The sequence below is a fragment of the Tamandua tetradactyla genome, chromosome 7 (assembly GCF_023851605.1).
Source record: "Tamandua tetradactyla isolate mTamTet1 chromosome 7, mTamTet1.pri, whole genome shotgun sequence".
NCBI classification, from domain to species: Eukaryota; Metazoa; Chordata; class Mammalia; order Pilosa; family Myrmecophagidae; genus Tamandua; species Tamandua tetradactyla.
In genome coordinates this window covers 25,434,408-25,455,121 of record NC_135333.1, presented here as the reverse complement: position 1 = coordinate 25,455,121, position 20,714 = coordinate 25,434,408, and the positions used below count along the sequence as shown (strand labels likewise).

At 38.5% G+C, this 20,714-nt stretch overlaps 1 long non-coding RNA gene across 1 annotated transcript; it reads left to right on the top strand.

The window, feature by feature from the left end:
* Positions 1-3,088: 3,088 nt before the first annotated feature.
* LOC143689539 (uncharacterized) lies at positions 3,089-7,683 on the top strand. The gene is made up of 3 exons (XR_013178822.1): positions 3,089-3,673; positions 3,885-4,011; positions 5,609-7,683. It is a non-coding gene; the product is annotated as an uncharacterized LOC143689539 (long non-coding RNA).
* Positions 7,684-20,714: the final 13,031 nt, after the last annotated feature.

Genomic DNA, 20,714 nt, shown 5'->3' with positions numbered 1-20,714 from the left:
ACCTTCTCGACCAAAGGGGGAAGAGTGAAATGAGACTAAGTGTCAATGGCTGAGAGATTCCAGAGTTGAGAGGTTATCCTGGAGGTTATTCTTATGCATTAAGTAGATATCACCTTGTTGTTCAAGATGTAGTGGAGAGGCTGGAGGGAACTGCCTGAAAATGTAGAGCTGTGTTCCAGTAGCCATGTTTCTTGATGATGATTGAACAATGATATAGCTTTCACAATGAGACCCTGCGAATGTGAAGACCTTGTGTCTGATGCTCCTTTTAGCTACTATATCAGCAGAAGAGTAGAACATATGGAATAAAAATAAATAATAGGGAGAACAAATGTTAAAATAAATTTAGTTTGAAATGCTAGTGGTAAATGAAAGCGAGGGGTAAGGGGTATGGTATGTATAATCTTTTTTTTCTCTGTTATCATTTTATTTCTTTTTCTGTTGTCTTTTTATTTCTTTTTCTAAATTGATGCAAATGTTCTAAGAAATGATGAATATGCAACTATGTGATGATATTAAGAATTACTGATTGTATATGTAGAATGGAATGATCTCTTAATGTTTTGTTTGTTAATTTTTTTAATTAATAAAAAAAGTTAAAAAAAAAAGACTCCCTTCATATTGGATTAAGGCCTGCCCTATTTTTAATTATATTCCTACTTAGCATTACATCCCTTTATATTTCACACTTTTCATACACATCATCCCATCTGCTTCACAAAACAATCCTGTGATATGGCTTGGCCTCATTTGAACAGAGTCTTTGAAAATCCTATTTACAAATGCATTTACACCCACAGATCTGGGCGATAAGACCTGAACATGTCATTGTATGAGATGTGATTCAATCTATCAGATTCTTTTCTTTTTCATGTTTTTTATTTATTAAAAAGAAAACTTTCTACACACTCTCCTTATAACTGAGACCCACACAAAAGTGGCCTGAATGCCTGTAGTTAGATGTAGCATCTAGGCAATGAGGTAGCTAAAGAAGAAAAGAGAACCCAAGACAGAAGCCCAGGGTACTTCCTGAAGCCTCGGTTCTCCTGTTCTCTGCACATTTAAACATTGCAAAATGTTCATCAAGATAGAAAAAAAGAAAAAAGAAAAACCATGAGCATATGGGTTACAGCATCGTGTGGAGAAACCTTTAAATGCCACAACCAAGTAATTACCATCACCCTCCTCTCTCCAAAGTTTTAGGCACATTTCCATTCTACTTATCTCCATGTCTAAATTGGGTTAGAGAAAGGACCATGTCTTCTTCACTGGCTTATGCCCATCACTGGCACATTGTCTAGAAAAAGGGGTGTCAGTAAATGCTCCCTAAATGAATCTGGACTTTAAATTTCAAGAAATTAGAAACATTTTATTGCTCTTTGTTTAGGCAATGCCAGATACGGTGCCAACATGCTATGTTTCCTTTCGGAAACACTGACATTTCCAAAGGAAGAAGCTCTCAATTGCACCCAAAACATCTGTACTCCCTAGCTAACCCTTGCCTTCTTTTCTCTCCTTCCCTCACTGAAGTGAAGCAGGAGTGCCTCTTTTCCTTTAGTTAAATGCAGCAAACATTCAATGAGAACCTTTCGGGTGCAGTGGCTTCAGCCCCATAAACACTGAAAGAGGACCTAGGAAGCACACTGCTTAGTGCAAAACATGGACACTGAGAAACCATAGGCCATCAGCCCCAGGAACAGGGTTGGTCCCTAAGAAGGTAAACAACTCCTGAAATTAGCTGGATAGGATAGTTTTATTTTAAACAGTTTTGTTGAGCTATGCTCACACATCATACAATCCATCCAAAGTGTGCAATCATTGGCTCACAATATATTCACAGAATTGTGTATTCATTACCACAATCAATTTTAGAGCACTTTCATTACTTCAAAAAGAAAAACCCCTTACCCCTTACTCATTTTTATTATTACTTATTATTGACGCTTAACATTGGTGTGTTTCCTTTGTTACAACCGATGAATGAATATTAAAAGATTACTGTTAACTATAGTCCACAGTTTGCCTTAGGTATATTTTCCCCGTATACTACCCTTTTGCTAACACTTTGCAAGAGTTCATGAAAGAACATTCTTATATTTGTACTATTAACTCCAGTCATCATCCACAATAAAGCTCAGTGTCCCATGTTTTATTCCTTATCTTTCCTTCTAGTGACACAACGACTCTAAATTTTCCCTTTCAACCACAATCACACACGTTATTCAGCGGTATTAAATAACATTCACAATAATGTGCTACTATCACCTCTGTCCATCTCCAAACATTTACAATAAATATAATTAATAATTCTGTGCAAATTCAGCATCAATTCTGGATGGGATCATTTTTGTTGTTTGTCTTGTTTTGTTTTGTGGGGATTATTTCTATAATGTGCTTGGAAAGCAGTTTTTGGGAGTTGTTTCCTTTTAGAAGTAAACTATATGCCAGTACCTGGTGCCATGCCTAGCACATAGCAGGTGTCCCATGAGTATTACTGCCTGGGGACCAAAACATCACACAGTTAAAAGCCAGGCTCAAGGAGGACAGACCTCCTCCAGATAGCTGCTTTTTAGCTAGTTGCTGTACCTCTATTTCCTCACCTGTAAAGCAGCCACAATAATTCCTACTTCTCAGGTTTGTTATATGGTTTACATGAAACTATGCCTGAAACACATAGCCCCTGCTCAGGAAAAAATGATTCTTTCTTTCCCTTTTCTCTTTCCCGTGGTTTTCTCTGTTCCTTCAACAATTATTTCCAATATAACCCCTTGAGAGAAGGAAGAAAGGACATTCCGTAAGGTTGGACTCTGAGAACCACTAGCAGGACAATTTCACTGGGGTGGGGGCAGTGAGGCGCCTGGAAGGTAGGGGTATGGGGGAAGAGAAAGTATCGGGAGACCAGGAAGCAGAGCGGAAAGTACAAAGTCTTCCCGTGAGGAATGCAGAATGGCCCACTCCCACTACCTCTTTTATTTTTAATTATATTCTCCCTTAGCATAACCTCCCTTCATACTTCACAGTTTTCATATACATCATCCTGTCTGCTTCACAAAGCAGTCCTATGATATCAGCAGTGTGTACATTTCTATCCTAATCTTACAAATGAGGAAGTTAAAGCCAAGCCTTGAGTGGTCAACCCATGTGCCTCGGGTCATGCATTAGAAACCGTGTCAAGGCTCAAACTCAGGCCTGCCTCTAAGTTCGGTTCCCTTTGGATCTGATGAGCCATTGGCAAGAGAGGAGCTTGAGGGAGCGTTAGGCCCAAGCAGTTCATCAAATGGACTCTCAGAAGCTGTCAGAGTCTGCAAGGGGCTTATGAAAGGGAAAATAAAAGGCTATGGTTGGCTGGAGGTTAACAAATAAAGGAAGCAAAGGTTGAAAACCTTACAATAAATCACCAACGGATTTTCTTGAAGATTCCTGGATGACTGAACAATAAAACTGGCACGCTGAAAGCAGCCACGAAAGGAGGCTGCCAGGTTACTGAAGGGAAGAGGGAATTAACATGTGTTAAGCAGCCACCCTGTACCAGGTCTTGTGCTGAATGTTTGACCTGCATGATCTCGTTTAATCCCCAGCCAACCCTGTGAGATAGATGCTGGGATCCTTGTTTCAACAGCGGAAGGAGTGAGGATCAGAGAGGTTAAGTTATAAATCCATGGTCTCACAGCTGGTAAGGAGTCCAGCAGGGTTCTTAACTTGGGGCAGCCAGGCTCCGAAGTCCTGCACTTTCCTCTAGCTCATGTCTAAGGGAGACCAGGGGGATTTTAAGTAGGATTTCTCAGAATGGAATAAAAGAAAGCCTAAGGAACCCTCCATCCCACCAGGCATCACAAACCTAAAGTGGCTAATAATGTCCCTTCTGGATCTTCTCTATGTTCCAGAACCAGAGAGTGGAACTTCCTAACACCAGGAGAGACCTCGCAATTGAATTATCAGCATTTGGAGAAGTCGGAGTGGGCATAATTCTCAGCGTCCTGATGAAAAGTAATTGCAGATCAAATGACGCAGGTGAATAAACTAATTGAAATTAAATGGGATTAATGAGAATAAGCTTTATTTCTGCTGTATCAGGAATGTCAAGGAAATGGAAGGCATTTTCCTACCCATGTGGCTAGAAGAGTATGATGTGGTAAGGTGCCGAAGGAAATTTTTTCCTAAAGTGTATTTCTGCCCTGTGATATTTGATAGATATAAATAGAATCTGCCTCCTCTATCACTTGTCCTTAATGTTATTTTGTCCATGTGGTTAAAGGTGGGGACAAGAATAGGAACCAGATAAACCTTTCAGCATTTCTTAGGATAAAAGCAAATTTTTTTCTTCTGGCCTCACCCTCCATGTCTAACCTCATCTCACATCACACACTATCCAAACTTCCTAAAATGGCCTTCACTCCTTTACCCAGCTACCTCCCAGTCATTCTTCAGGTCTCAGCTCTAGCATCTCTCCTGCAAGAAAGCTTTCATTGACCTCCCCTTTCCAGGTCAAAGCCTCCAACCCATGCTCTCACAGCTTCAAGTACTTCTCCTTTGTAACACTTCACAAAGTCTGATGTGAATGTGAAAAATTCTGATGTGAAAAATTCTGAATGTGAAAAAAGTCTGATGTGAATGTGAAAAACATTTCACATTTGTTTGTGTGATTTGTTCAATGACTACCTATCTAATAAGACTGTACACTCTAGAGGTAGCAAAGGGCTTGGGCTATTTTTACTCACCAGAGTAGCTCAAGACCCAACGTGCAGAAAATCCTAAAAAGATATCTGTTAGATGAATATATGAATGAATTTGCAGTCTCTTCGCTGATGTGTCCCTACAGAGTTTGCTCACTCTTGAGCAAATCATTTCCCCTCTCCACGTCTTAATTTCCTCAGCTGAAAATGGGAGAGGTAGTTAGATGATTTCTAAAGCCTTTCCTGTTTCTATGCTATTAAAGGCTGTTTAAAGACTTTGTGGGGAGTGTTATCTCCTGGGGAGTCTATTTCCTCCTCATGGCAAAGAGAAAAGGTTCCTTTAAGATCACTTCGGAATTCCAACTACTCATTGCCTCACCTCCCTTTCCAATGGCTTCTGTGTGCATGGTCTATCCACACATCCATCAGCTTTGGAGTAAACCCAGAATTGGAATTTTGCCTTTGAAATTGACCAACTGTGAGACTTCTCTCTGAGTAATGCAAAATGAACACAGGAACACATAAATTAACATATACTGCAATGGAGTAAGGTGAAAGTTAAATGTACACACAACATACCTAGCATAGAGCCTGGTAAGTATTTGGCACTCAGAAGATACTAGTTTCCTTTCCTCTCCTTGCTTTTGTATGACTAGGCTAATTATTAAAAGTGGAACAGGAAGTTGTGATTTGGGGCACATTATGATAATGCCATACCTTACCTTTGAACATGATGTAATTATTTTTTCAAAGCACTTTACCAGACAATTTTGTGAGTTATCCAGTAAAGAGGTGATTACCCCCATTTTATAACTGGGAGAGTAAATGCCCATAAGTTACCATGGCTTGTGCAGGATCGCAGAGTGATTTAGTGGCAAAGAAGGGCCTTCAGTTTCTGCTTTCATGGTGCTGATTTCTCTCTTTGTTCTTTGCAGCTACTTCTTTCCAGAGTTTGGCTTCAGTTTCTTTTAGCTGTCAATCATTTCCAAAGAAACTTGGTGCTTCATATTTAATATTTGTTTAATAACGAAGACAATCCCCATAGGCGTGAGCCACACAGTGCCTAAGACTCTCTTCTGTCATGCTCCAGATGAGTGAAAGCCATATTTGGAAAATTTGAAATGCTACAGATCTTTAAGTAGACTAATTCTGCTGGAGGAATTGTAGTTGATAAAGTCTTGGCTTGCCTTGTTGAAAGTTTCCTGCTCAGAGGGAAAAGGGAGCAGCAAGAATTGCCACTCTTGACTTAATTAGATCAATAATCAATAACTTTGTGGGAATGATTGGACCCATTGGAGAAAGAAACAAGTCAGGTTGGAATCAGCAGGGGTGAATGGAGAAAACCCTGGCTCAGCTGACAATGACTCTCAACTGTCATAATGCAGACGTCCAATGTAAGTGAGAGTAGACATGATCCCAGGAACTGACTCTTCAAAATGGTAAAACATTTCAAATGGGAGAGGAAAACCCAAAAACGAATATAATTTTAAAATAGTCCTAGGCAGAGATGAAAGAAAGAGACATCTTAAGAAATCAATGTGGCTGCACAGGTAGGGTCTGTCTCTTGGGTAGGTTCCTTTGAGTTGCAAGTTAATAAATACACTTCAAATTAATTTAAAAAAAAAACTCAAACAAAAAAGAAACATATCAAAAGGATTCTGGTGAAAATCACTAAACCAGGGCAGCTAAGCCTTCACAGTGGTTGTGAATCTCTAGCCACAACTTCAGATATGCAAGAAATATTACATTTCTTTATTTTCTTTAAATTAATTTAGATCTGGTTTTGACCCCACCATTTTACCAGGCTGTCCTGGGAAAAAAATTCTGTCATTCTGTGAACATCCTCTCCCATCTTCATCCAAGGGGGTAGAATTCACACACTGCACTGAGAAAATAGAGGACTCTCTGGCTTTCCAACATAGGCCACATGGTTTTCTACCTATTATTACCGTTCTCACTGCCTCAGTTTACATTTCAGGTCTGCAGGCTCTGCTACTTTCCTTCTCTATCAATTTGGCTACATGAAAAAACTTCAAAATGACATAACAGTGGCTCACTGAGAAAGAAGTGCATTTACCTCTCATATAAAAGAAATCCACAGAGTGATGAAAAATTTTGGAAATAGCAGTAATGGTTGCACAACATCATGAATGTAATTAATGCCACTGAATTGTACACTGAAAAATGGTGATAATGGCACATTGTATGATAGAAATATTTCACCACAATTTAAAAGGTACTTTGGCAAGAGAAAATAGAAGTACAGAAGTAGATATTGCAGGACTGGGACAGAAACTATATGGTCATTAGCAACAACCCACTCCTTTTAGGTTGCTGCTTCCCCACCCCCACCCCTGGCACTCAGAATGGGGCCTCCAGCTTTAACATGTCTGCTTGGACTACAGATTCAGGTAGTGAAAGGGAAAGATAGTGTGAATGAAGCTAGCAGTTATTGAGGACCGGGGCTGTCCTAAGTGCTGTATGTATTACTTCATTATTACTTCAAACAACCCTGTGAGGTCGGTACTGCTGTTCTCCTATTGTAGAGGAAACTGGAATTACCCACTGTTTAAATAACTTGCTCAGCATCACACAACTTGTAAGGGGCAGAGCTGGAATTTAAAACAGGGCATTCTGGCTCCAGAGTGAATAGTCTTAACTATCCCTCATGTTAGAGATTTCCTGAAAGAGACACATAGCATGTTTGCTTCCATCTAAGAGACCAAATACACAAATGGACAATGGCCAGATTGTATATTAGAACTTCCAACTCAAGACCAATCAGAGAAAGCAAAATACACTCCCCACACTTAACATCTAAGATGCTCCACTTCTAGTTAGCCTGCCTCCAGCTTCCTCATGACAACCACCTCCAATCACAACGCACTAGAGGCCTTCCCTTTTTATTCACTATAAAATTTTCACACTCCCTGCCTATCACTGAGTCTCTACCCAATGCAAATGATGGTGACCAACTCCCTTGTTAATGGAAAATCTGAATAAATAACCTCTGCTTGCTTTCATTTGGGTAGTCTTCATTTACGCCCTCACATCTCATTAGGTAGAATTTAGTCACATGGCCTAGCCCAGCTTTTAAAAAAAATGGCACTCTTTTAGTAAAGAAGAAGAAAAGAATGGAAAATAAGAAGTGGAAATTGGGCATGAGGACCTCTGGTGAAACGTGGGTGCAGGATCCCACTTTCTCGAAGTCGTGAGGCAGCCCTCTCGCCCTGCGTCAGCCCCCTTGTCCTGCGTCAGCCCCCTTGTCCTGCGTCAGCCCTCTCGTCCTGCGTCAGCCCCTTCCTCAGACACTGCTGTAGAGTGCTGCTTTCATTGCTACTCTTCCAGGCCATTCTAATCTCTGTTCTTGACCTAGTCTGCTTCCTCCATGTCCTCAGAGGTGCTCCTCTCTCTCCCTTCATCTTTGGGGTCTAACATTACCAACATTACCACCCTGAATGTAGCAACCCTAAACTCTCAACTAGTTTAGGGTTTTGTAAAAAAAAAACTAAGATAATAAGTAAAACTTGCACTTATTGGTTCCTTTATAATATGATAGTGACTGTTCTAAGAACTTCACATGCTTAAGTAATTTGTCACAATAATTTTCCAAGTTGATACCATTGTCCCTATTTCACAGATGAGCAAACAGGGCGATTAAGTAACTTGGCAAGGGTCTCATAGCCATCAAGTGACACAGTGAGGATTCTTCTAAATCAAATGACATGGCTCCAGAACTGGTGCTCTTAACCACAGCCCTACAGTGCTTCTTTGTAGCTTCTACTTTCCACCCTGAAAAAATCCAGAATCAAGGATATGCCAAGGGTCTAGCTACCACCTCAGAATGGAAGCAAGGAGGGGTAAAGAATACAAATTAAAATTCCCCAAAATTATTTGGCATGACTTGCCAGGACCTGGAAGGCCAACTGCAATCATCCTTGGTTGACTGGCTCTGCTTAACTCTGCACATCTGCCCATTCTTTCTCTCTCACCAATTTATTGTGCGCCTGTTAGGCAACTTCTCAGCTCCATAAGATCTCCATACCAGTGACTAACCCAGACTCGGTACCAATTCAATCTCAGCTCCCAATTCTTGAGACAAAGAGAGTCTGATTTCTTCTTTTTTTTTTTCCTCTGACCCACTGATTGTTTAAGACCGTGTTGTTTAACCTCCATATATTTGTGTATTTTCTGGTTCTCCCTTTGATATTGACTTCTAGCTTCATTCCATTATGATCAAAGAAAGTGCTATGTATAAGTTCGATTTTTAAAAATTTATTAAGACTATTTTGTGCTCCAGCATATGATCTATCCTTGAGAATGTTCCATAAGCATTTGAAAAGAAAGTGTATCCTGCTGTTCTCTGTTCATGTTTTCTCAGGCTGTTCATCCCTCACTGATCTGGGCCTTGAAATGTCCTCCTCCATTGTCCCAGGTCCCCAAACTGTTGATTTGTGTCATTTTCTGCTGGCTACTTGCTGCTTTTATGGGAGATAGAGTGGTTTCCTCTGTGATCATCATTTTGGAAGCTCTTCCATGCTGCCCTTTTGTATTCCACCCTCCCCTGCAGCTTAAGTTCGTGGGTCCCTGGGGGCTTGGGACTCTTTGTCTGGATATAGGTGGGGATAAGCTATGAGAGACCTCATAGTCTGTGTCCCCAGTGAAAGGTGGGAGGGCTACTGGATGCTGCCCCTGGGCACTTCCCGAGTGTGTGGGACTGAGTAAGGCAGAGGGGAGAAGACTGGCTGGTCTAGGATGGAAGTTTCCTACCTGATATTTTTCCTCTTTCTTTGAGTCAGCGTTTGTGGGATCCTTCTCCAGCTATACCTTCCTGTAGAGTTCTGAACAAGTGAGAATTTTCCTTTTTTTTCACTGAATCTTTGGAAGAGATTTTCAGAGCTGTTTACATTGCCATGTTGATGAAGATCACCTCTATTGTTGGATATTTTAACCTTTTTTTAAACCCTGCAAGATATTATTGTTTTTATTTTATTCTGGATAAGTTTGCATAGATTAACTGTATATTACTTTCTTATGCTTTGTTTCACCTATTATTTGAGATTTTCCACCTAGGCTCACTTCTGTTCTATCTTTTTTTTTTATTGATACAACATACGTTCTTAACATACAAGCATTCCATACATGGTATATAATCAATGGCTCACTATATCATCACATAGTGTATATTTATCAGCATGATCCTTTTTTAGAACATTTGCATCACTCCAGAAAAAAAAAAAGAAAAAACTCATACATAACATACCCCTTACCCCTCACTCTCATTGAACACTAGTATTTCCATCTATCCAATATATACATTTTTTAATTTTAACATTTATTCCCCCTATTATTTATTTATTTTTAATCCATATTTTTTACTCATCTGTCCATACTGTAGATAAAAGGAGCATCAGACACAAGGTTTTCACAATCTCACAGTCACATTGCAAAATTTGTATCATTATACAATCATCTTTAAGAAACATGGCTACTGGGACACAGCTCTACTATTGTAGGCACTTCCCTTTAACCTAATACACCTCAATCTAAAAAGGAGATATCTATACAATGCATAAGAATAACCTCCAAGATAACCTCTCAACTCTGAAATCTCTCAGTCATTGACACTTTATTTTGTCTCATTTCTCCCTTCCCCCTCTTGGTTGAGAAGCCTTTCTCCATCCCTTGATGCTGAGTCCCAGCTCATTATAAGATTTCTGTCCCACATTGTGAGGGAGGTTTACACCCCTATGAGTCAGGTCCCACATAGAGAGGGGGAGGGCAGTGAGTTTGCTTGCTGTGTTGGCTGAGAGAGAGAGGCCACATCTGAGCAACAAAAGAGGTTCTCTGAGGGTGACTCTTAGGCCTAATTTTAAGTAGGCTTAGTCTATCCTTTGCAGGAATAAGTTTCATAAGAACAAACCCCAAGATTAAGGGCTCGGCCTATTGTTTGGTTGTCCCTACTGCTTGCGAGAATATCAGCAGTTCTCCAAATGAGGAAGTTGAAGTTTTCCCCTTTCTTACCATTCCCCAAGGGGACTTTGCAAATACTTTTTTATTCACTGTTCAAATAACTCTGAGATTTACTGGGGCATCACTCTGGGATTTATCAAGGCACCCTTCTGGGTAAACCTACAAAAGAGTCTGATTTCACATGAGTTCTTTTCCACTTTTGTCCAGTGGACCATGGCTAAGGAGCATGATATAGCATAAACATGACTGCCAAAGCCCAAAATCTTCAGGTAGGCTTTCAGAGAAAGATAATGACCTCAAACTGTGTTTTTTTTTTAGTTTGTTAATGCTTCCGGAAATGCAATATACTAGATAGGGATTGGCTTTTATAAAAGAAATTTATTAAGTTACAAGTTTACCATTGTAAGGCCATAAAAATGTCTAAACTAAGGCATTCAGGGAAAGATACCTTGATAAAGAAAGACCAGTGGTTTTGGATCACCTCTGCCAGCTGGGAAGGCATGTTTCTGGCATCTGCTGGTCCTTTGGCTTCTAATTTCAAGCACCCTCCAGCTTCCGATATCAGCAGTTTCCTCTCTAAGGTCTGTGGGCCTTCACTTAGCTCCTCTGGGGCACAGCTCTGGGTTCTGACTTGCTTAGCATCTCATGGGAAGGCACATGACAATGTCTGCTGGGCTCTTCATCCTCAAACATCCATGTCTAGCAGCTTTTCTCTCTGTTGTCACTCCAGGTACCTCCTAATATCTGTATCTCTGTCAGTTCTGGTTCCTGTCTAGCTCTGTCTAGTTTCTGTTGGCTCTCTCAGTTCCTGATGTCTCCTGGGGCTCCTGCATTTCCAAATATCTGTGTCTTCTTCTGCATCTGAAGTTTTCCAAAATGTTTCCATTTTTAAATGACTATTGGAAACTAATCAAGTCACACGGCCTTGAATGGGCGGAATCACATTTCTATCTAATCAAAAGGTTATACCCACAATTGAGTGGGTCAATCTCCATGGAAATAATATAATCAAAGGTTTCTACCATAAACAATCAGTTTGGCCCCATAATATTGGCTAAGAATTAAATCATACTTTCTCTGAGGTACATCATAATTTAAAACCGGCACAATCTCCTATGCTCTGATTTTTAAATATAACCAACTGTGTAAAATGCATAAGAAGGGAAATACAACTAAAAACCAAACAATAATATATGCACCCAAAAGAACATGCAGAATAACAGAGGATGGCAAAGTTGTAAATAATACCACAAAGGAAAAATGTATAGAATAACTTCTTTGGGGAGATACTGAAATATTAACACACAAAAGAGAGAAGAGTATTGCTCAATTCCCCTTTAGCTTTCCTACCAAGGGTAATAATTCCTAATTATAAAGGGTAGAAAAACTATCTTTCAAAGAATGCTTCCAGGTATATAAAAATTAATAATAATGCCAGTTTTTTAAATATTTTAAATGAATTCAAATTCCCTTGACCAGAAGAATTACATTTCAGGGCACAAAAAGTATTAATACAATGCACATGGGTTGATGAAGTCCTTGTCACTGCTCTTTAAGAAATGACAGGAGAATTAGGATGGAAGACTTGGGGGAGGTAAATGTTCATCTTTCTTACCAAAAGGGTAAAAAGGAGAGATCTTAGAAATTTATAAAGTATTAATGAGTTTAAATTAAAGCAAGAAAAAATTAAAGGAATATCAATCACTAAATAGATGATTTATGACTATGTAATAACTTAAGAAGATAATTAATGGACCTAGTAGAGTTTTATTTAATTTATTCATCCATCAAAACATTTATTGAATATGCAATACATACCAGGCACAAAAGCTATAACAATAGATAGGATTTAGGTTTACACCATCAATCTAGTAACATTTACTAAAAATATCAAAACAAACAGACCTCACCTTCTTTTTTATTGTGGTAACACATCAGCAACATAAAATTTCTCATTTTAACCACTTTCAAGTACACATTTCAGTGGTTTTAATTATATTCATAGTGTTGTGCTACCATCATCACCATCCATTACAAAAACTTCTTCAATATCCCAAGCAGAAACACTGCGCCCTTTATGCATTAACTCCCCATTCTACCATACCCCCAACTCTTAATAGCCTGTAATTTACTATCTGTCTTTATGAATCTGCTTGCTCTAGGTATTTCATATAAGTAAAGATGATAAAATGCTTTTCTTTTTGTGCCTGACTTATTTCACTTAACATAATGTCTTCGAGGTTTGGCCATGTTATAGCATGCATCAGAACGTCATTCTCTTTTATGGATGAATAGTATTCCATTGGATGTATATACCACATTTTGTTTATCCATTCATCTTTTGATAGACTCTTGGATTGCTTCTACATTTTGGCTACTGAGAATAATGCTGCTATAAACATTGGTGTACAAACTATTTGAGGCTGTGTTTTCAATTCTTTTAGGAATATACCTAGAAATGGAATTGCCAGGTCTTATGGTAATTCTGTAACTTTCTGACAAACTGCCAAACTGTTTTCTGCAGTGGCTGTAATATTTTATATTCCCATCAACAATGTTAAAGGAATCCTATTTCTTTGCATCTTTGCCAACACCAAGATAGGTTGAATGAATAAATGAATAAAATTAAGGTTCAGAATGTTTGAGATGTTGAAAATCTCCATCTGCAAATGGTAGATACCTATACAACCAAAAGATAATTACAACCAAATTATCTTTCTCCAAATGGTTTGGAAGCCATTTCCTGTGTGTTTAGTTTAGGGAAGAAAAGACCTAGATTTCTTCAAATCTTTGAAAGTCTATAATACAGAAATACCAAACTTATGTTACTGCAGTGAACAAATCTATGTCTAATTACCTACAGGTGATTTTTGGCTCTAAATAGTAATACTTTTTTTAAAAATCAGATAGAATTGTCCATAAAAGCATTTACTACTTGTGGAGTTTCTTGTTACTGCAATGTTTTAAAGCATAAAAAAATAACCACTTGTCAAAGATGCTGGAAAAAGAATTCTTTAAGGTGGTGGGAGTAGGGATCCAATTACTTTGTCTTTTTCAGTTCTGAGTCTATGATGACAGATTCTTTAATGGCCACATGTTATGTCAGGACTACCCAAGTTTTTTCTAATTATGTTCATCTGCATTAATATATTGGGAAGTGAGTGTTGAAATTGTATGTCATTGACAAGAATGAGGAACATTCACTTGCTAATTAATTTGTTTGTGCACTTCTTCACCCAAAATGCATTGATTCTATTGTGTGCTTAACAGCTGCTAAGTCCTGAGAGAATAAAGATGAATAACTCATAGTTCCTAAGACTCCATGCCAATCAAGAATTTCCTTGAAATGATCCACGAAATCAGAGTCTACCATATGCTGGGTAGTATGCCCAACTATCTGCTATGTTAGCTCATTTGAAACTCAAAACTTTGTTGAGAGGCAAGGTACTTGTGGCAGGCAGAAAAATGGTCTCCACAAAGATATCACTTTCTAATCCCTGAAACCTGTTAATATGTTACATTACATGTCAAAGGAGAATAAGGTGCAGGTGGAATTAAGATTGCTCTAATTAACTGACTTTGAAACAAAATTTTCCTGGTGTGCCACTTTGAAGATATTTATGTACCCTAGAAAAGCCATGTTTTAGTCCTAATCAATCTTGTGAGAGCAGTGATTTCTTGCAATCCCTATTCAGTACTATAGGTTGGAAACATGATTAGGTTATCGCCACAGATGTGTGACTCAATCAATTGTGGGTAATAAACTTGATTAGATGGAGATGTGTCTCCACCCATTCTAAGTGAGTCTTGACTAGTTTAGTGGAATCCTACAAAAGAGGAGACACTTTGGAGAAAGTTCCTTTTGAGAATAAGGAAAGAGCCACAGAACCACAACAGAAGGATGGGAGAAACACGGAGTCCACCAGCCAGCGACCTTTGGAGATGAAGAAGGAAAACACCTCCCGGGGAACTTCATGAAACAAGAGCCCTGGAGACAAAGCTAGCAGACGATGCCATGTTCTCCATGTGCCTTTCCACTTGAGAGAGAAACCCTAAACTTCATCGGCTTTGTTGAATCGAGGTATCTTTCCCTGGATGCCTTAGATTGAACATTTCTATAGATTTGCTTTAATTGGGTCATTTTTATGACCTTAGAACTGTAAACTTGTAACTTATTAAATTTCCCTTTTAAGAAAAGCCATTCCATTTCTGGCATATTGCATTCCAGCAGCTAGCAAACTAGAATGCTTGGATTATGTAGTTGGGCCCAATGTAACCACAAGGGTCCTTATAAGTAAAAGAGAGAGGCAGAAGAGAGTATGTTCGGGTGATGTGATAAAGAAAGATCCAAATGACCATTGCCAGCTTTGAAAATGAAAAAGGAACCACAAGCCAAGGAATTGGGTAGACTCTCAAAGCTGGAAAATTCAAAAAAAATGGATTTTCTCCCAGAATGGACTTCAACTCTGTCATACCTTGATTTTATCCCAGTGAAGCAGTTATAACTATCAACGTTTTGTGTGCTGCCTTGACAACACACAGGCAACAGTGGTTGCCTAAACCACTGGCCTCAACATTGACATTTGGTCAAGTCAATAAGCAGCTTTCCAGCCCTAAGGCAAGGGGTACCTGTACCCTCCACCCATAGCATCCACACACCTCACGCAAAACCCAAAGCTGGCCTCAAATGATTCACTACCCTTCCCCATTGCCTTATACCCTCAGTCTCTTACTCGCTTCACCCTCATTTGCTTTAAACTAATCAATCCCTGACCCTGTAGGAAATCTACTGATCATCCCAGGATGGCAAAAAATGCACAAGTCCACGGGTCCCTCTCCTTCTACCTTGTTCTCCCTATCTGCTGGTTGGGCCACTCAAGCTCAACACGCTTCCTGTTGACCCCTCATGATACCTCTCTCTCTCTCTCTCTCCCCTCCCTTCGTGAACTTGTGAGTAAAATCTATCTTTTCTCATACATTATGACTTCAGACCTCCATTGTGTCACACTGGACTTGCAGCCAGACTCAAATTTAAAATCCATCTTAATTGATTCAAAACAAAGAACTGTTTTGATTTCTGACCTCCAGAACTATATGATAATGAATTTATGTTGTCTTAAGTCACAAGAGTAACAGGAAACTAATGCAGTATGGTTATCCTGTTTTGGATATATGTAGACTAAAGCTTTTGGAGGCTAAGGAACTTCACCAAGATCACACAGCTCCTGATCCATCCAATTTCAAAGTTTAGCTGCTCTATTGCCTCTCTGTTTATGATCAACTGCTTGGGGAGAACTTACTTTCTGTTTGGCCAAAAAAACCTCCCAGGATAACTAAGTTATTATGTCACAGATTTACCAAATAGGAAATATGAGAACTTTGTGGGATTTTTCTTCAAGTAGAGGGTCGTTGCTTTGGCTCCCTGAAGTTGCTGTGGTGGTTGTTGTCCATACCCTCCAGCTCAGGATTGAAAGCATCCAGGTGATAACTAGCAGCTTCATCACTTCTAAGTCTTTTCTCTAATTATTTAACTAGCAGCTCATCATTCAAGGCATGGAGGTTCAGGCCACCAGTGAACGATCCTCTAATATGGCAGATCAAAAAGAGACAGTTTGTTTATTTGATTTCCTAACTGCCTTAGAGAGACTAAGTATATCTTTCCTTTGAGATTCCTAAAAAAAACTTGGTGCTCATGTACTGAAGGGCTTAGGTTGTCCTGGAAAAAGCCTCTTACATTAATTCCCTTGCATTTATCCATACAAGGCTACATTTTGGATAAAATTGGGTTAATACGTAGAGTTGAGTGACACAGAGAGTTGAATCACAGATTTGGGTTCAAGTTCTAGCTCCCTTCTGGCTAGCAATTTTCATCTTTGAGCCTTATTTCTCATCTGTAAAATAGAAGTTGTCATTCTTGCCTTAGTACCTTCCTAGAATTTGTGACAAAAATCATATTAAATTATGAGTGTAATAGTAATTTGAAAATGATAAACCACCATGCAAATTCAAACCACCATCATTACTTACTATTAGAATGATGTTACCTACACTTTTGCCTAGAGTTGGTCTTATCACTCTTATCTAGAGTGGGCAAATCAAGGACTTCATGGATATAACACCAGTGAAGTGCTTATCTGATTTTGCTACTTAGAGAATCAAAAAATATGACCTCAAAAGTGTTTTTGGATGACCCAATATTTCCCTTCTTAAGTATTTCCCTAAGAGAAATGAAACATATGTCCACAGAGCACTGGTACTTGAACTTTTATTGAGGAGAGCCCCATACTGGATGTAACTCAATTGTCCATCAACAAATGAATGGAAAAAGGAACTGTGGTAAATTCTTGAAATGAAATACTAATCAGCAATAAAAGGAAAAAATTACAACACATGCAACATAGATGAATCTTATAGACATTATGCTCATTCTGCTGGGAGAAAAAAGCCCAGCAGTAAAGACTATATACTATATGATTTCATTTATATGAAGTTCTTAAACAGATAAGACTAATCACTGATGGCAGAAATTAGATCAGTTTTTGCCAGAGTGGGGTTCAGGGTGGAGGATGTTGATGTAAAAGCAGAAAAGGGAACTTTCTGGACTGATATGAATGATCTCTTTATCTTAGTAGTTGTGGTAGTTACATAGATGTGTATGTTTGTCAAAACTCACTGATCTGTATCCTTAAAATGTATGTAAATTATACCTAAGTAAAGTTCATTTAAAAGTTGTGTTAAGTGTCTTTTGATGTCTAACTAACAATGGTTAGTGTTAATTCTGTCCTGAGGATTTAATTCTTAGACTCACTAATTATTAAGTTCAACCTCTGCTTACTAGGCACCATTAAGGTAGTCTATACTATTTTAGTCCTTGTGTTAATTCTTTTAGCTGCTCAAGCAAATACCATGCAATGGGTTGGCTAAAACAATGGGCAATTATTGGCTCACAGTTTTTGAGGCTAAGGAAGTCCAAATCAAGGCTATGCTTTCTTCCTGAAGCCTGGCATCCTGGGGCTGGCTGCTAGTGATCCTTAGCCTTGGGGGCCTCTGTCACATGGCAGTGCACATGGCAGCATCTCCTGGCCTCTCCCTTCTCTTCTGCATTCTATTGATGTTCAATTTCTGGCTTCTCCCCCTGTTGCTTTCTCTTTACCTGTCTGAATTTCATTCAGCTTATAAAGGATTCAAGTAATAGGATTAAGAGCTATCCCGATTAAGTTGGGCCACACCTTAACTGAAGTAGCTTCATCAAAATGTCCTACTTTACAATGGGTTCACAGCCACAGGAATAGATTAAGTTTAAGAATATATTTTTCTGGGGCATATAGCTACCAATCACTACAGAACCTGTAGGAAAAACATAAGAAATAAGAACTACCCTCCTTGTGTAACACATCTGAAAAAAATAAACTTTGCTCTTTTAGTTTCCAAGAAGAGTTCTGAGATTACATGTATGTCAACCAAAATTATATAAGATAGCTTTAAAAAATAGAGAGCCAAAACACTCATTTGCAGTGTGCAATCTATCTACCAATGGACAAAGAATGGATCAGACATACATACATTTAGAGCCAACAGAATGAACAGAGCCCTGGGGAAGCCATTGAAGAAGCTTGGAAAGAAAGCTAGCAGATATCGCCATGTGCCTTTCCAGCTGAAAGAGAAATCCCGAGCATCATCAGCATTCTTGAACTAAGGTATCTTTCCTGGATGCTTAATTTGGACATTTTGATAGCCTTGCCTTAATTGGGACATTTTCACGGCCTTAGAACTGTAAATTTGCAACTTAATACATACCCCTTTTTAAAAGCCATTCTGTTTCTGGTATACCACATTCCAGCAACTTACAAACTGAAACAAAGCAATAAGGGATAAAATAAATTGCATAGATTGAAATACTAGTGGCCAGTGAGAGGGAAGAGTAAGGGATATGGATGTTTGAATTTTTTCTTTTTTCTTTTTATTTCTTTTTCTGGAGTGATGCAAATGTTCTAAAAAATGATGAATTCACAACTATGTGATGATATTGTGAGCCACTGATTATACACCGTGTATGGGCTGTATGTGTGTGAAGATTTGTAAATAAAAGTATTTTTTTTTAAAACCATAATGAGTTATTTCACACCTACTAGAGTGGCTGCTATTAAGGATAAAACTACAAGTGTAGAGAATTAGGAACACTCATTCACTGCTGGTGGGAATGTACAAAGGTACAGTGACTGTGGAAAATGGTTTGGCAAATTCCTCAGAAAACTAAATATAGAGTTGCTTTAGGATCTGGCAATCCCCCTAGTCAGTATATACCCAGAAGATCTGAAAGTAGGGACATGAACTGACACTTGCACATTTGGACAAACAGTCCAAACATGTCCCAGTTTAAGAAATCTACTTGGGGAAGTGATTAATATTAGAAGATTTGTTGGTGCATATAAACTGAATTTGGATAGAGTATAATTTTAACAAATGCTGGGAGCAGAATGAATCAGCTGTGTCCACCACAGGTACATAACTGCCATGAAGTGTTCAGTGAGTCAGGATTCCTATAATAAGGACATGGTCCTCTTATTATTTGTTCTTTTATGCATTCACTCAATCATTTACTCACTTAATAAATATTGATTTGGGAGCTTTGTATGTGCCAGCTTTGTAGTGTGCTAAATTCTGAACATTCAGCAGTGAAAATGACCTAGTCTCTGTCCTCAAGGAGCATGTCTGATAAATGTTACAATGAGGAACTGCAAGCTATTCTTATGAGAGTACAAGAAGGGACATTTCAAACAGCTTCAAGAATTAAGGAAAGTTTCTAAGCTAAAGGAATGGTGAGTGTGAGTTTCCAGGGGACAGTATTATTTTACGTAGCAGCAATAGGATGTACAAAGGTCTAGACATGAGAAAGTATGTGTTCAAGAAGCTAAGGTAGCTCATTATGGCTGTAGCATGAGAACAAAGTTGACAGTTTAAGTGATGAGGCTAGAGAGGTATACAGGAACCTGATCACGCAGGGGCCTGCACGCCACATTAAGATATTTAAAGACTTAGCAAGGTAGCAGTTCCTAGGAATGTTGGGCCATGCCCTCATAGACATCCTGTGGAAATGAGAGAGTGCCTTAATGCTAAACCAGAGAGGTCATAATGCTAAACCAGAGAGGTCATAATACTGAGTAGATAGTCTGAGCAGCACTCACTCATGAAGAAGGAGTCAAGTCATGAACTTGGTGATTAGTCATAGTTTGGTAATTAGAGGAGAGATAAAAGGCATTATGGCAAGAGATACTATTAGGGAAAGCTGATGTTAATTAGAGTGGAAGACATAAGAGTTCAGAGAATGAACAGAAAATAAAAAGTTCCTGGACCTAGGATGGATTATTAATGGATGAGATAGAGTTAATTAAAGTTGAAGGATTTATGATCAATATATAAGAATTTCCTTTATCTCCAAATTGATGTGTAAATTCAACCCAATACCAATTAAAATCCAATTGACAAGGTTATGCTAAAATTTATATGATAATGTAAGGACTCTTGAAGAGTCAAACAATATTGAAAACAAAGGAAAGAGCTGGAGGGCTTGCACAATGTAATTGTAAGACTTTCCATAAATCTATATTAATCAAGGCAAAGAGTTATGACATAAGGAGAGACCAATATATTAATGGAGCATAAGAGTCCAGAGACTCCACCACACATATATGGTTGATTAATTTTTGGAAAGGAACCAAGTAAGTCCAAAGGGTCGAGAAAAATATTTTTAAGAAATAGTGTAGGACCAATTGAATATTAGTTTGGAAAAAATGAACTCTTATCCTTATCTCATGCCAATCAAAGAAACAAATTTGAGATGGATCTTAGACCTAAATATAAAATGAAGAACCATGAAATTCTAGAAAAACATAGAAGAATATCTTTCTGACCTTGAATTAGGCAAAGATTTCTTAGAAAGGACACAGGAAGCATAACCATAAGACAAAAATAGATAAAATGAACTTCAAATTGTAAAAATTCTGCTCATTAAAATGTATCATTAAGAAAATGAGCAGACTACTGTCTAGGAAAACATATTTGCAATAT